The sequence below is a fragment of the Dermacentor andersoni genome, chromosome 7, assembly GCF_023375885.2.
Source record: "Dermacentor andersoni chromosome 7, qqDerAnde1_hic_scaffold, whole genome shotgun sequence".
NCBI lineage: Eukaryota > Metazoa > Arthropoda > Arachnida > Ixodida > Ixodidae > Dermacentor > Dermacentor andersoni.
In genome coordinates, this window is record NC_092820.1 from 161,316,414 (window position 1) to 161,332,375 (window position 15,962).

General features: G+C 45.2%; 2 long non-coding RNA genes across 3 annotated transcripts; both read left to right on the plus strand.

Annotated features, from left to right (window-relative positions):
• Positions 1-607: 607 nt before the first annotated feature.
• On the plus strand, positions 608-6,586 carry LOC126533263 (uncharacterized). 2 transcript variants are annotated; one of them, XR_007599987.2, is made up of 4 exons: positions 608-748; positions 1,543-1,564; positions 2,446-2,567; positions 6,093-6,586. It is a non-coding gene; the product is annotated as an uncharacterized lncRNA (long non-coding RNA). The 2 variants fall into 2 exon arrangements; XR_008612823.1 differs by lacking the exon at positions 1,543-1,564.
• A 3,321-nt stretch (positions 6,587-9,907) lies between these two features.
• LOC129385242 (uncharacterized) lies at positions 9,908-13,370 on the plus strand. The gene is made up of 2 exons (XR_008612822.2): positions 9,908-10,060; positions 13,110-13,370. It is a non-coding gene; the product is annotated as an uncharacterized lncRNA (long non-coding RNA).
• The last annotated feature ends 2,592 nt before the right edge of the window (positions 13,371-15,962 follow it).

Genomic DNA, 15,962 nt, shown 5'->3' on the forward strand with positions numbered 1-15,962 from the left:
GGAGCTTTCCCTCGATTAAGTTGCCGGAATCCACGTCCGTGACAAAATGGGTGCGTTCACACTGAAGTTGTCATGGCAAACCAGTTCTGCGGAAGCCCGCAAGGTGGAGCAAAATTCATGAAAGGGAGAAATTGTTATCCACCCGACTGTCGTACGAAGCTACAATGATAACGCACATGGTTTCCTCTGAAATAAAACTTCGCAGCTGAAGAAAATATTAGTCCCGAACCCGGACAATTTTTTTTTCAATTGCGAAGTTTCCGTTTTATTTTTGAGAAACTCGTTTTTCTGAGACACCCGTTTTCTTTCTAGCTTCGGGGTACAGTCGGGTGTATGACAATTTCTCCCTTTCATGAAGCTGTCATCTGAGGCGACGAAGGGATGACTTCTTCCCGCCAACTTTCACAAATGGCGCTGCGCCCATGCTGAAGCTAGCCGGGTGACTTCCAGCAGGTCTTTTCTGAATTCATTCCGGCTGTGACGTATTTGCTATGTAGGTGCGCAAAAAGGTGATATATACGCTTGCAAGACTTAAACTGTAGTACATTTTGCTCGTTACACGATTTTTTTTATTCAATCAATGACTTGCAGTTCCTACTATATCTCGTGTGATCTCGCGAGGAGTATCACGTGTCTGCTTTCGTCACACTGGGGTACCGTAAGAACACGTCCACTAAGTTGCGAAGAGGAAGAAGATCCGCTTTCTTGCTAGCCGGGCCGTGTCAACGTTCATGTATGGACCAGGGCCGTGAGTGTTCTCATCGTGTTTCATTTTGCCGCACGTCATGTTCTTACGTTAAACAGAGGCCGAAATTACAAACCAATTTTTTTTTTCAAAAAGATATTTTGTAATTGGCCAGCCGCTCTCGCCGGTGTAATGTACAATGACAATTGGCTGGAATTTGCCCTTACGAGCAATTCTAGAGCAACATCTCTTTTGCAGGTACGCGCCCAGCACATTTTGTCGCTGAAAGGCGTAGTGTGCGATAATAACTTGGGGTCCGCCGAAAAAGGCATCGTGAAAGTTTAAATCAAAGCGGGTTCCCTCGCTACCTGCAAGTTTTCTTTGTCCGCGTACGGGCTAGCCGCCATCTAAACTTGCACCACATTATTTGATGCTACCTTTAAAAAAGATTACAGTGCAGGAAGACGGGAGAGAGAAAAAAGGCAAATACAGTTAGGCGCTGAAGGTCAACCCAACTGTTTTATTAGATCGTTGCAATAAACATGAAAGGGTGTGCAAAAAAAAAGGCAAACGAAGAAAAGAAAGAAGGAAATAGAAGAAAAGAGAAAGGAAGTATAGCTATGCCATGATTATTTAAGAAAGTTGGCAGAATTCGCGAAGCTTTCGTCCGTAAATGCTGCTTGCTTTTGGATGGCCGCCATTACTAAGAATGTGTCTGGCATCACAGTTACCTGAAGCCTTCTCTAACGAACGTTAGAACATTCTTGCGAATTCAAAATACACGTGTCATAAGTTTCTTTAAGTGTACTTCAGAATGACTTCTTTAACTCACCGTTGTTCGATTTCGTTTTCCACAGCTCCACACGGCCACTTGAGAGAGTAAGGATTTTCTTTCCCTACCACCTCTAATTGTTGTACGTCAACACGTGTGGAAATTGTCATCGCATTCAACTTTCTCTTGTTCCTTTCAAACGGCACTTTTGTATGAGCTAGTGTTCGCATTGACTCGGTCTAATTCCTATTCAGAAAACTGCGCTTTCGTAAAAAGCTGGAACAGGCGACTGTCGCGCTGTCATTTCTGAAGGAAGAGAGGCTGAGCTTTCCAAGAACTTTCAGGAGGAGAGCGGAATTTATTTTGTGTGAGAAGGTATCGACATGATATTTTCGACTTATCATTTTGTTGCGTTATGTTCAGGTACTAATCCTCTAAACCCCAGGAAAACTACTGGCGAATCTCAGAGCGACCTAAATAATTTAATCTGCTACCTGTGTCGGTTTCGTTCCCCAGGAAATAAAACTGTGTCCTGACGTCATGACGCAGGAGGTGGTCACGTGGGAGCATGACGTTGCGACTTTTTGGTGTTTTCTCTCGCTCGATTGCCTGCTAAGTTTCTACTCGTTATGAGGTCCGATGTAGAAGCGTATATCAGACGGCCGAGCGAGAGTCGAACGCAATTGACGAAGTTATCAGTACCAGACGACCATCAACTATCACACGAGTATCAAGACGAGTATAAAGACGTGCGGAGAGCTTCGCGATACGGCGGAGAGCCAAATCACCGCCTGGATTTTCGGCTCGTTCGCGTTTTCTCCGTCGCCATCGCCCATGTTCTGTACGCGCTGTCATCATCTGCCGTGTGAATGGTGCGAACTGATTCGATCCACGTCACGCGTCACGTGACCGATTCGTCCGCGATGATTGGTCCGTCGTGTGAATCCCACCTTTACAAACACCTTTCCGTCGGTTGTCACCCCTGTAGGAGGAGCGTCGCCACCATCGAGGGCTATGGAGAAGCCGAAACGATGAGGTTCTTCATCATCGTCCTCATCGTCGTTGCCTCCATGATTCTGTTGCTTTTGGGGCTCATATTGTTCGGAGTCAGTAAGTACCGACAGTCTCTCAATTGCTCTTCAGTATGAAAAATGTCGCAGGCGCTAAGGCGACGCAGACGGACAAAAGAACAGCACACGGCGCTAACTTGCAAGTGCTTATTTGAAGAGAGGTTCACGTATTTCTATGCACCTCATTGCGCGGGGATACCAGGGCTACCAGAACGTGACATTATAAATATCAAAGATGACGCCCGTATATGGACTCTTCCAGAACGAGTAAAACATGGCCTGCGAGCAGCTAACACGTGAGGTCAATGAATTTAGAAATACTTCCCAGCAATGTCTGTGAAGGACTGAGCACAGCTTCCCTATCACTATCTGGAAATTAGGTAAATCCATTTCTTTTATGTGTGCGCACCATCTTTTACTCGATGTCATGCCCTGGTTTCCATTGCCAATGAGGACCACATAAAAATGTTAGCGTCTGTAGAAATGTACATTTGGAAATTAGAGCCGTGAGTTGTTGTGTCCGTCGTTGCCATTTTAACGGCACCCAATTTCCCAAAATGACAATCCGTGAAACCTGCCCGAACTACTACTGCCTTGGCCCTCTACAGACTCTTATCGCGAAACGAAAATATTTTGTGTCTAGATTCTCGCCTGAACAATCTATTGCTTCACCTGATTTCGCGGTGGCGCTACTGTACTCAGACCTGTCTTACCCACACGTCTTTTGGTCAAACCTTCAAAGCGGAGTGTCTGCGGTTGTTGAAACCGTTGACTGGGATTAAGTATTAATAGAATAATTTGATAAGCTATATATAACTTCAGGATTGAACATGGAAAACTGTAATCATCTTTTGTATGCCTTCGCATATTATCGTTACAAGTATTTTTTTTTTAATTTTCGTGCATTATCCGCAACTTATTACTTCAAAAACAACAATGTCTTTCTGAAAAGCTTGCATCATCTAGATAAACAGTCCCAGTAGTGAATCAGCTTGCACTATAAGAATTACGTTTATTGTTTTGCTGGAGTATGACTTCTTTGTCGAGTTGGTGTTTACTTAAGATGATGCTTCTTGGCGCAAAAATTCCAAAAAAAAGAAGAAAACAGCGTGAGCCAAAAGGGAAGACAAGCGCTACATCTCGTCTTTCCTTTCCTTTTGTCTCTCTCTGTTTTCTTTTCTTCGTGGTTTTCCGCTAAAAAGCATCATGTTAAGTATTTTGCTGGAGACGGCGCTGAAATTCTGCGCTAAACTTATAATTTACGCGTTCTTGTGAGCGTACTGTTCTTTTTCTTTTTGTCCGTCGTTATTGTGGTCTTTAATAGTTAACCGCGTGCCCAGTAGTGTCGTCGAGCACGAAATACCCATTACACGAACACCAATCACGTAGGAATACAAGAATAGAATGAAAATGAAAATCGCCAATAAAAATTTGGACGCTTGTGGAACGCGTCGCACGTGGTCGATTAGCTCGAACATGATGCAATGCAGGTTCTACAGACACGCACTGATGTCATAGTTCATCATGCAGTTTTACGCGCTTTCTTTTGCGTGAGAAAGTTTTTAATTTAAATGGCGCAAAGGTCATGTGCGATGATTATCCATATCGCGGTTTTACTATGCTTACGGACTGCGGTTTCCTTCTTTTTACTGGCTGCTTCGCGAAAGAAGAGACCCACTAAGTTGCCTGCTGTGGCTTCCTATAGGCTGCCCCGTTGTCTTGTGTGGCGTATGTTGGGTCTAGTTTGGGTGCTTGCCGGTATTCTTAGCGATGTGGAGCTAGATGTTTGTCGGTGTAAGCGATGAGCATTGTTCGGTCGTCCTAAGTTGAGAGTTTTGTGACGATGTCTAGTCCTCCGTTAAATTCGCCGAAGAGGTGATGCTGGTTTAGCCTTCATAGGCATGTCGAACATTATGGCAGTGCGCGAGAACTGCGTTACCATTACGTAATACCTCCGTGACGTCCTGGACCCACGGTTTAAACCGCGTTCACCGCACTGCAAAGTGTGCAGCATACCAGCGTCAGTTGCACTATATATGCGGCATGTTTTATTTTATCGTTGACAAAATGTTTAGAAATCACCCGTGCCATGTAGCATGATTCTACTAAGTGAGGTAGATTACTCTCCAAGGCCGACATTGCTCGCGCAAAAATATGAAACGGAACGCTTCATTATATAAGCATTTTTACTAATTAACATTTAAGCTAATTACTTAGAGCCACATATTCCAGTTTACGAATTGTAAAGTCATATCCACTGAGAACCAATTCCGAGGATGGCGCCAGTTTCGGGATATGCGTTCCTAAAGTTTGTGACGAAATGTATTGCTGTTCCAGTAACTTTTGAGCTTCAAGGCACAAAACCTCGTTTTGTCAAAAAAGTTGAACAACTATACATTTTTACGGCTAATTTGACTGCGCTCAACTCAAAACTGGTGCTAGTTTCAAAACTATTTCCAAGTGGAAGTGCCTTGTGAAATCACTGGTTTCAATCCGTGTGTTGCAATATGTGCGCTAATTTAATTAGTTAAAAATGTTGATTATTGAAATTTTGTTCATTAGTCGATTATGCGTATTGGTTTTCAGTGGAAGTAGTGTACGCCCTTTGGGGTATTCCAGTTCAACGAGTATATTTGTACTGAATGCCGCAGGCGATTTATAACGATTCCGTGAACGTGAAAATTCAACACCCGGTACGTAAATATACACGCACATACACACAGACCCGCTCTACTATGTTCTCCCATCCTTTCTCCAACTCTGCCACGTGACCGGCTCTTTCCAGACTTCGCACACACATACGCTTTCTTCCACTTTGACACTCCTAATGCTAACGCATCGAAACTGGGTTGAATTGGACAGAAATGCTCCGCATTAACAAATCTACGCTCACAATGGACGCTACCTTCGCGGCAGCGAGTGGAACTGCGGAATCGTGGCGAGCTGCGGCGAGTCGTGGCGTTCTTCATTGCACAACGCCGCGTGTGAGTGCGTTTGTGCGCCTGTGAGTTTGCGTGGCCTCGTGTTCCGTGGTTATGCAGATTGGCATCGCATGAACATCGGCCGCACAAAGGAAAGATTAATTTCTTACAGATAGCACCGTGCTTGTCTACCTGCTTTGCGTAGAATTCTTGTGTAGGATCGATATCGTGCTCACCCATCACTGCATCCAGCACGCTTCCAGCGTACTACTTCCTAAATACGATCGCGATTGCAGATCGAAATATTTTTGACAAAACTTTTCTCGCGTTGGCCACGTTACCACTACAGAATTGGACACAGCTGACCGGCATGCTGCCTTGCGTTGCACTAGAAGGAGAGGGAGATAGAGAGAGAGAGAAAGAAAACGTGAGCCATAAATATTGGCAGTTGTGCCTCTTTAAAGTCAGGCAGTATTCTCTACATTTCATTTCTCTCCGTTGCCTTAGCCAAGCGGCACTGTTTCCGCGAGAAATGCCACTTGACACTGGAAAAACAACACCGCAAAGTTTGGTTTGAAACCGCCTTTCATTATCGTAGCAGAGTCAGAATTCTCCATTTAATGTTCTCTCTTTCTTGTTCGCAGTGGAAGTCACCTACTATGAATACCCATCCAAGCCGGCGACGTCCAAGTCTCACTGACACCAAATGGCAATGGGCCTCACTGAGAGCCCTGTTTGCTATAAAAGTATATTGCGCGCAATCACGCCTGTCATCACGCCTGCGTGTTTAGTCTACATATTATTCATGCGTATCTCCGCCGATTACTTTGAGCCTTCTGGCAGCGTTTGTAGCTTTTCAAAGCTCTCTGTTTATGCGAAACAAACGAAATAAACTACATCCAGTGCACCTGAATGGCATTCAGGAATATATGCAGGTATTTATTTAAGGTCATCCTATGGGCCTAGGCATTCTGCAGATGTCTGGTTTAAAAGAGAAAAAAAAAACAACTTCATTAGCAAGAAAAGCTGGCGCTGCGGTGGACGGCGAAAAGTAGCTGGAAATTGGCCGTTCATGGGTGATCGGGCTCCAGATCATGCAAACATCACTGTCAGCGCGTACATAGACAAGGACCAAAGGAACGACAAAGAGAAGCGCTGAAACGACGAAGCAGCGCTTGTCTTCGTCGTTCCTTTGGTTCCTGTCTATGTACACGCTGAAAGCGATGTTTTCAATGGAATACCAATTAGCCCGTACCCAGACCCTGCTCCAGATGATGACCGCTGGCGGCGATCAGGACCGCAAAAGCGGCGGGCGTGCCTACGAAATTCGTCTGTCGGATTACAGAATGGGATTAGTTAAGCTCGCGTGTAGGGCGGAAAGTATATCAAGCTGAATTCGCGCAACGCGACATAAACTGGAGGATCGACCATTCTTGGCCGATCCTCCAGAACGGGCGTACAAAGACTGCGCAAAGGGTGTGCATCCTTCGATGTATAAAGCGACAGCCCGCCATCTACAACAGAAACTTCCGCGTCGAGCACGTCTGCTTAATGGTGAGCCATTTCAACGAAGTTGCAGTCAAGACGTTATAGGGAATACTACGGAGTTTAAACTTTGGTGACGTGATTGAAACGACATATACGGTATCGTGGCATCGTTTGGCATTGTAGTTGACAGCAAGATTGTTACTTCGCGCGTCCGTGGTAGCATTGCAGTGTGTCGTTACATTCCTTTAATTGCATTAACGTCAACATTCGCCGAGAGGCGGCTTCTTCCAGGATTTCTTTTTTAACTTCTCACTATTTCTTCTATATTGCAAGGCTGATTCGCTACGTTAACAATGTTTGTCTATTACGCGTTGCTTAATTTGATTTTATCCTTCTTACCATTATTTTAATTGGTGCTAATTGTTCGATTTATTGTGTCATAGCTTTTATGTGTCTTTCTTGTAACACCGCGACATGTTTGATGTATGCCAACATTTATGGAACGTTATCCATCTGTTATGTCTATCCAACATGCCAGAGCTTATATGTAACGTTTCTGTGTCCTTTATTTATTATTACTTGAATGATTTACTGGGTCAGTGCTTAATATGAATATTTCATTTCTGTGACAACTGACATGAGTGATTGATGCCAACTCGTTTCTAACTATTCCCCCCCCCCCCCCCCCCCTATGTAATACCCGCGAGGGCCTTTAAGGGCATAATAAATGATGAAGATCCTCTTGTTTTCATAGTACCACCCATATCTGAGCCTATCACCGGCAGTTAGTGTGTGCCGTTGTTAAATCATCATCATCAAGTGACAAGCATGTAAGTAGCCTCAGCATGGGTCGTCTGGTTGTTTCATGCAAACAAACACACCAAGCCCATACGACCGAGTCATATTACATATCCTGAGTGACGTAAGTGTAAGAAGCATCGCCTTCGTAGCTCAGATTGTCTCCGCCTCTGTATATCAGAGCGATAGGAAATAAATAGTCTGTATTTGTCCTCGTATATAAAGTCAAGTAATCACTGCTCTTTTAATTTATCTTCTACGTCTTTTTTGTGTTTATTTCCCCGTCTTCCTATAATGTCTATTTAGGAAGCTCGTCTGTTTGAATAGACTGCTCAGTGCCTTGAGCCAAGGCACTGAGCATGATCTCAGAGACGGCACATCATCGAGTGTACTCGCCGAGACGCGAGACAGCTGTTCCGATAAAACGAACATAAACGAGCATAAACGAACTATAAAACTTCGGTAACCAAGCGTTGTACCCGTAGAAAACGAAACGATAAGCTCTTCAGCGCGAAAATTCTGGGTTTTGCTACGGTGCCTATCTGCTAGTGCATCGAGCGGCAGGCTTAGATTAGAGGAGCGCTCGACCGGCTATCGCTCGCACAATCCCTAGCTGCCTGAGACGCGCGCTTGTGCGGAGCCCTGAAATACGCGCTAATTCTGACGTCTGACGTCGGTTTCAGATTGCCGACTTTCCCCTTGAACTGAAAACCGATCAAAAACATTTAATTTTGACTACTAAACAAAATAATAAATAACGTTTTGGTTACGTCTTCTTTGAGGTCAAAAATATCGTTCGTTTTGTTTCGTATTTCGTTTTTGTTTTGGTTCCGTTCCGACATAATGAGTGGCACATCCTGGCTCAATGCACACTTTTGCTGCCATTTCGTCCGCTTAACTTCTTTCTCCACACTGGCATGCTTCGGTTTCCTACATAATGACTTCTCTAAAGCCGACCTTTTCTTTCCGTTTTCCTTTACTTGCTTTCACCGTTGTGCGTCCCTCTTTCTATGTCATCATCATTCCTCATCACACCTTTATCTCCCCGTTCCCCCTCCCCTTATGCAGAGTCGCAGGCTAGAGCACGTTAGCTCAGGCCGACCTCTCTGCCTCCTTTCAAATAAATTCTCTCTCTCTCCTTTACTGACTTTTCTTCTTGCCTGTTGTTCTGCTTGTCTATTCGGGCGCTTAGACAGTGGCACATATCCATCCTGGGGCATTCGCAAAGAATGTTCACCTATCATGTGACACGTGCCATGTTACACAGAACCAGTGGCTCCAGTCGTTGTCTGTTCAAACATACGGAGCAGCACATACCCAGTGGAACACAGCCGGTGGTCCGAGACAGCAGCCAGCACTCTAAAATTTTGGGGACAATACAACGAAAGCTTCGCCTCAAACTTCTAAAAACAGCCTAACTAGGGTGCACACTATCGTAATTTAACCTTAGTACCGCATGCGTCCACAGAATTTAAAGACGTGCGCCTTAATAAACGCTACCGTACGTGTTTAGCGTATTGCGATGAAGCCGGGTCATTTGCGCGTAGAAGAAGAGCAAGAAGATCTGTCGCTCCGCGTTTCCAGTTCCATGAGTGCATAAATCAGTAAGTAAGTTCTGTAATATCTGTCATTTGTGCATTTATCTAGCGCAAATCTTTTACACTGCAGACTAATTCGAGGGAGTGTTTATCCGAAGGTTTGAGAAACCTGTTTGAAACTGGCGTCACGCGCTTTCAGGAGAACCCCCGCCGTATGTAGTGTGCAAGATTTGCCGGTTCTGAAGAAGTTATCAGAATTTGCCGCGGTGCGTTTTGTACGATGTATCTTATATTCCGGATACAGGCCTCACGTTCCCCTCGGTTGCGCTTTTCTAGGAGCCTAGCTAGTTCACTCTGAATGTGCTCCGCAATGCGTACGATGGAGCATTAGCATTTCGAAGCCCGCCAACAGTAACACAGTGATTTTAGGCTGTACTAAGCTGCCGTATCGTTCAGTTCGCTTCCGTCGAAAATTTTAGCATTCAATTTTAGCAGATTACCCGTTTAAACTCGTTTAGTGCTGTCCCTTAGTTTTATTTTAGCGAACTTTTAGCCTATTTCTTTGCTGACGTGGCAGGCATCGCGAATGATAGATAAAGCAGTCAATACTTAACATTCAATTCACCCAGGACTTGCATCTCCCGTACAACAGTCCCCATCTGTTGCAGAATGGTTGTTCACCATGGATCACGACGAAGACGAGGGCATCGTCAAGTTCCTCCTGCTCGTGATGCTCGTGGTGTCGGCGGTGGTCGTCTCGCTTCTAGGGTTCATGTTGTACGGTTTCCGTAAGTCGAGTATTGAGTTCGATGTCACGAAACAATACTGGGTGTTTGAGGGATGCCGCACTGCGAGGCTTCGGGCATATGTTGTGAACTTTCTTTTTTTACAATTAAACAAGATCCTGACAAGAACACTGCATTTTAGATGATAGTCGCTAATGGTCACGATGATGATAAAGACAACTTGCTCAGAATTGTCTCTTCTTTCTGTATTATTACGTGTACACGTCTTCCTTTTTGTTTTATTTATTTTATTTTAACTGAGTTATATCCTGCAGTAGCGAGTCGATGGCCTGAATCTCAAAAACGAAAAGCTCCAGATTTCGAAAACGGTATTAAACTTCAATAATATGCTTCACCTTGAAAAACAGCTCTGACGCCCTAATGTGTCTGGCTAATAAGCTCTTTCATTTGTTTTTAGATGCGATGACAAATGGAGACGCATGTGTCTCCGTGAGAGATAAATTGGGAGCGAGTCATCGAACTTAGCCAAAGTCTCTTAAATAATTTGACTAGGGCAACTAACTGGATGTTTTCGTCGCTTAAACTCTCACGCAGAAATTCCCCAAGACGAAAAAAGGTGAAGTGGTCGATAACGCGATTAACGTGGTAACAAATTCATGTTTTGAACCCCAGACCATTTTTGGAAATTTTAGTGCCTCTCGTAACAAAGAGGCTCTCCGAGGATTTCTTTTTTTCTGTGAAAATACTTCTACACGCTATACACACAGCACAGTGTAATTAGTCTCACCGCTATTACTCACAGTTATTTTAATTCTAACCGCAGAAAATCAAATATGGCAGAATATCTAATATTTAACTCTTTGAATGAGTACGTCGCATTGAATGTCCCATTGCGTGATCGATGTGCGATTGGGGTTGATGTAAAATTTGTAAGGTTTACTTTCAAACAATTGACGGGTGGAGCAGTGGCTTTGGCGTTGCATTGCCTAAACCCGGGATCGCGGCATCAAATCACGACAACGGTGGCCGAATTTCGATGGGGGCGAAGTGCAAAAACCACCCGTGTACCGTGCAATGGGTGCACGTGAAAGAACCCCAGATGGTCAAAAGTAAGCCGAAGTCCCCCACTATACGGCATTCCTCATAATCAAATTGTGGTTTTAACACGAAAACCCCAGATTTTTTTTTTTTTTTTGAACCGTTGAGGGACGGCAGTGTTTGCCACGATGTCGAAGTGAAACCGTTAACCTCTCAGTGCAGTCGGTAACGTCCAAAATTCACGCCGTATTCCTCTACTATGAAACGAAATGCTCAGGCGTCGACTCGCAGGAATATCCTAATTTATCTCTGCGGTGTGCTCCTCTGTGCGAGCATGATGGGCTTGACGAGAGCAGGAATAATCACTTGTTTGTGCTCGCCTCTTTCCCAAACCGATTTTGTCCGATCCAGCAGTGTTGTTCGCGAGAGGTGTACGTGGCCGCAAACTTGCTCATAATTCGACGGAACACTTCAGCTGGTTTACATTCTTCAGCACTCGGTGACCGTAAGAGAGCACGTTCATCTTGTTTGAATGGGTTGTGTATGTGGAAGTACATTTTTCAAAGGCTATTTCTTCGAGGATAAAGAGCCTTTCCACATCATGTGTAGGGTACACTAACGACGACACATTTCGTTATGTACCACAACAACAAGACATGCTATATGTTACAGCATATTGCAGTTGGGCTTGGGGAAATGGTTTCAGTTGATCACGCCATTATTAAATTATTCGATCGGTTGTTCTCGCAAGTGATGCATTCTACTTGCTTCGTGTATGTCTTAATTTAGCATGGTGCAAATTAAATGGAGCGTTGCAGCACGAAAATGAGCGAACGTATACGGAACATGAGCAAAAGTATACGGACCACAGCGTCGCCGGAAAAAACAAACTGAATTTATTCGTAATTAACATGCGTAAACGGAAAATAAGGAGTGAACTAGAAAATTCGTAATGCCAAGTTTGGACTGCAGTCTTCAATTTCACGTTGCATTCACAAACATTGAAGAAAATTATTTTTAGAGCGAAATCTCTGGTCCCTATACCTTCGCTCACGGGTGTACATTGTCGTTTTGCGGCGGTGTCATGTTTTTTCCTCGTACCCAAGGAAACAGAGGTTAGGTCTAAAGGCTCTACGGGAGCACTTAGCTACATTTTGGTGGATGTCTCATTTTCCCTTATTTAACTCTATGAGATTATCTCACAGACAGTGAATTGATAAGTTCCTTGGGAGCAGTATAGTTTTTGTGCATCTTCATATTTTCTCTACGTTCACATGTTATATGTCTATGCTTTCGTAAGCCTTGTAGTCTTATAACCTGCTTTTCTTTCCTCGGTGATCCAAGGACTTGCTCAGCCTCAAACTCAGACCCACTTTAACTCACTCAGGCAGAGACCCCAGCTCCAAGGGCTCACTCGAACTCAGACTCAGTCTCACCGGTCGGTGTGAGTTTGAGCGAGTTTGAACGAGTCGACTCGTGAGTGAGTTCGACGACCTACGCTTGCAAGAGTAGGTGGCGTCGGAGGCGTATCAATTGCTCGCAACGCAATAGCCGTCAGATATAATGTCCCATTTCGGTACATAGAAAACGGAGATACGCAGTTCCATGCGGATGTGGCTCAGTGGTATGCAACGAGCAGCGAAGTGTCGCCACCCTAGCTGTGAAAACGTCATCTGAAGGCATTTACATCAAGCATGTGATGTTAATGGCCCCTTTCAGTACATGGAATTATGAAACATGCACTTCCATGCAGATGCCGCTGCGCGGTACAGGTCAGGACGCCGCGGCAACAGTACGCTCTTCGATGACAGCAGCTGGCATTAATTTGGCGTTCTTTCACCGCACTCATACGACATTGGCGCTGCCAAATGATGACGCAAGTTTGAAATAAAACGCAATCGCACCCGTCGTGTGTCTCTTTGCACAGCAGTTAACTGAAACGATTCGCGAAAGCATCACGAGCGCACGTTCTCACAAGTGGTTCTCACAGCATCTGCTGCAATTTTTTTCCTTCATAATTTCATATATTTAGATATTTCTTTTCCTTTTACAGTGCGGAACATCAACTACATCGATTACAGCAGCTATTCGACTGCACTGCCCAAGTTGGTGCCGCGTTTTGTGGACTGATTCGCGTGGCCGAAATGGAACTGCGGTTCTCGCGCTTGGAGACATCCTGCATCACCAACGGGCCCTATCGCTGTGCAACGTTTAAGCGTTGGCTGTAACTTGTCTATGTACTCGTTATATGTGTATAAGTTGCATTGTTACGCGTTCAGCAAAGAACGACCTTAATAGATATTGCACTACTGCATTTCCGAAAACACGTTTCCGCGCGTAGGTATATGTATTATGTAGTACTTGGCTTGGTATCGTTCTTTGTTATCCTTTGTATGGCACGTGTTATGAATATCACCATTCGAGATATTGCAAAGCACGCACAGGAGGAGGCGGGCGTCGTCTGGTGGTGGTGCAAGGAACTCGCACGGGCCACGTGCTCCGCTGTGATTGGTTGGCCTATTCGGCCAACCAACCAAACAACAGCCAGGCCGCAGCACCCACCGTCACGAAATCGGGCGAGATTCGCAAAGTTTCGCTTTAAAAAAAGAAAACACAAGGAGGGAGCATTAGGCGACAAAATCTAAAGCCGAGAAAACTCGGTCCAGCACGTGATCATGTCGCGGCAAGTTTCAGCACCTTCCTACGCCATGCTACGCAGCCACACTCAGCGCACGACCTTGCGGAAAGACGATGGGGGCGCCGGTAACGCGCAGCTGCGCCACTCACACACCGCAACGAGCTCTTTAAGCAGGCTTAGCATTGAGTTCTAGAGCTTAGTGTGTCGCACCAAGCGACCGCTTTGCTTTCGTGGTCTGCCGTGCCGGGAAGGGGCTTTAGAATGGGGTTCCCGGCTTGCGTTGGCGCCACGCGATTGCAGCGCCCTCCTCCAACGCGGACGGAAAATAAAAACATCATGCCAGAAAAAAGAAAACAAAACAAACATGAAATAATGCAATCCGCAATATTTTACTGGATGAAAAGCAGTGTCGGAACGGAACGAAAGCAAAAACCAATAACGAAAAAGAAAAGATCATTTTTTTGACCGGAATGATAACTTAACGGAAACGTTATTTATTATTTTGTTACGGAGGAAAAGCGAAATATCTTTTAGCGGTTTTCGGTTCGAGGGAAAAATTGGCAAACTGAAACAACCGACGTCAGGCTACTTCCATTACATGCCTGAGCTCTACGACAAGTCTTATTGCACCAATTGCAATAGATCCCTTAACGTATATCATTTGCTCTGGCCGTGCTCGCAAGCTCACATAAACTACGAACAGGACAAGCGCAAGTTTGAAGAAGCGATCCGGAGCGAAGAGCTCGCTCCCCAACTCTGGGCCGTCCAGCAGGTCCACGACGCCGCCAGGAAACTCAACCTCCCGGTTCCGTCGTGGGAGACGCCCACTCCATGAGAGCCCAAAGCTCTCGTGGCCTGCAGGACCTCGAATAAAGTTGATTTCTTTCCTTCCTTGGCGCGTATCTCAGAAAGGGATAGCGCGAGGGATAGACGGTCGAGCGCTCCACTGATCTAGGCCGGCTGCTCGGCGCGCTAGCAGATCGGCATCGTAGCAAAACCCAGGGCTTGCGCGCTGGGTTTTGATGAGCTCTCTAGCTCATCGTTCCGTTTTATACGGGTACAACGCTTTGCTACCGAAGTTTTATCGTTCGTTTATGCTCGTTTAAGTGCGTTTTATAGGAACAGCGGTCTCGCATCTCGACGAGTACACTCGATGAGGTGCAGCTTCTGAGATCATGCTCATTGTCTTGCCTCAATGCCCTGAGCATGATCTCAGAATTAATAATTCACTCATTGAGAAAAATGAATACGATGTTTTTATGTTACTTCGATTCGAGAATTTTTTACATGCGAACTAAAACCGTTATAAACCGTTAAGGATCATTTTTTTTTTTTTTTGTTTAGGAACAGAACCGGAACAAAACATTCTTCAGTGGCACGAAACTAAAACCCGAACGAACAGCATTTCGTTCCGACACCCTGAATTGGAAAGTATACGTCAGAATTTGTTATTTTCAATGAGGAGGCGTTGACGCGTTTTTGAGATGTTCGCGGCGAAGTTGAGACGACGCAAAGCAGGTTTGCGGTGTTTGGGACACTCACGCTATTTCTGAAATTTAGCGTTAGGGCTGCGCGAAAACCCAAGCTCAAAGATACCTTTTGGCATCCGCGCACGCGCTGTGCCAACACGCTAATCATTCGGCGGCCGCCTTTCTTTGCGGGCCTCTATTTTAACATGCCCTAATAAATATATCGGTTGCAACAAAGCGGATGAAGCCACACAAGCATATCAGGAGAAAATAGTGTGCTCGGAGCGGTTGGCAAAGCACTCGAACAGATGCTCATCGATTTGAACCAAGGAGGATTGAAAAAAAGAAAGTTCTTGCATTGTTGTTTTAAACCTTCTTTATTAGAACCTACAGGGAAACAAGCGCACTGGGCCGGGCCCGGAGAACGCAGTGTCACTACAGTGCCTACAGAATATTATAGGCACTACAGTTTCATGTGATGGGCCGACTTTTGTTGAGAGACGAAAAACGAAAGGGTCGGGCTTCACTGAGAATTGGTCTGCGAAGGCTGCAGCTGCGTGATGCAGTCCTAATATATTCCCTTTCTTCCACGGCTTGTCTTGTCTTGTCTTGTATCCTAAACAGTGGCGCATACCTACTATGGGGAGTGGCTAAGAAGCAGGCGGTTTTCCGTATGCTTAGAAGTAAAGCGAAACTAGATTTGAATAGTGGAGCGTGGAACCACGGCTTTAGTCAGTGACGGCTAAATTGCCCGTCGTCTTCGTTTTGTGAAAGTGGCGCTCCCTGGTGGTGTAGTAGC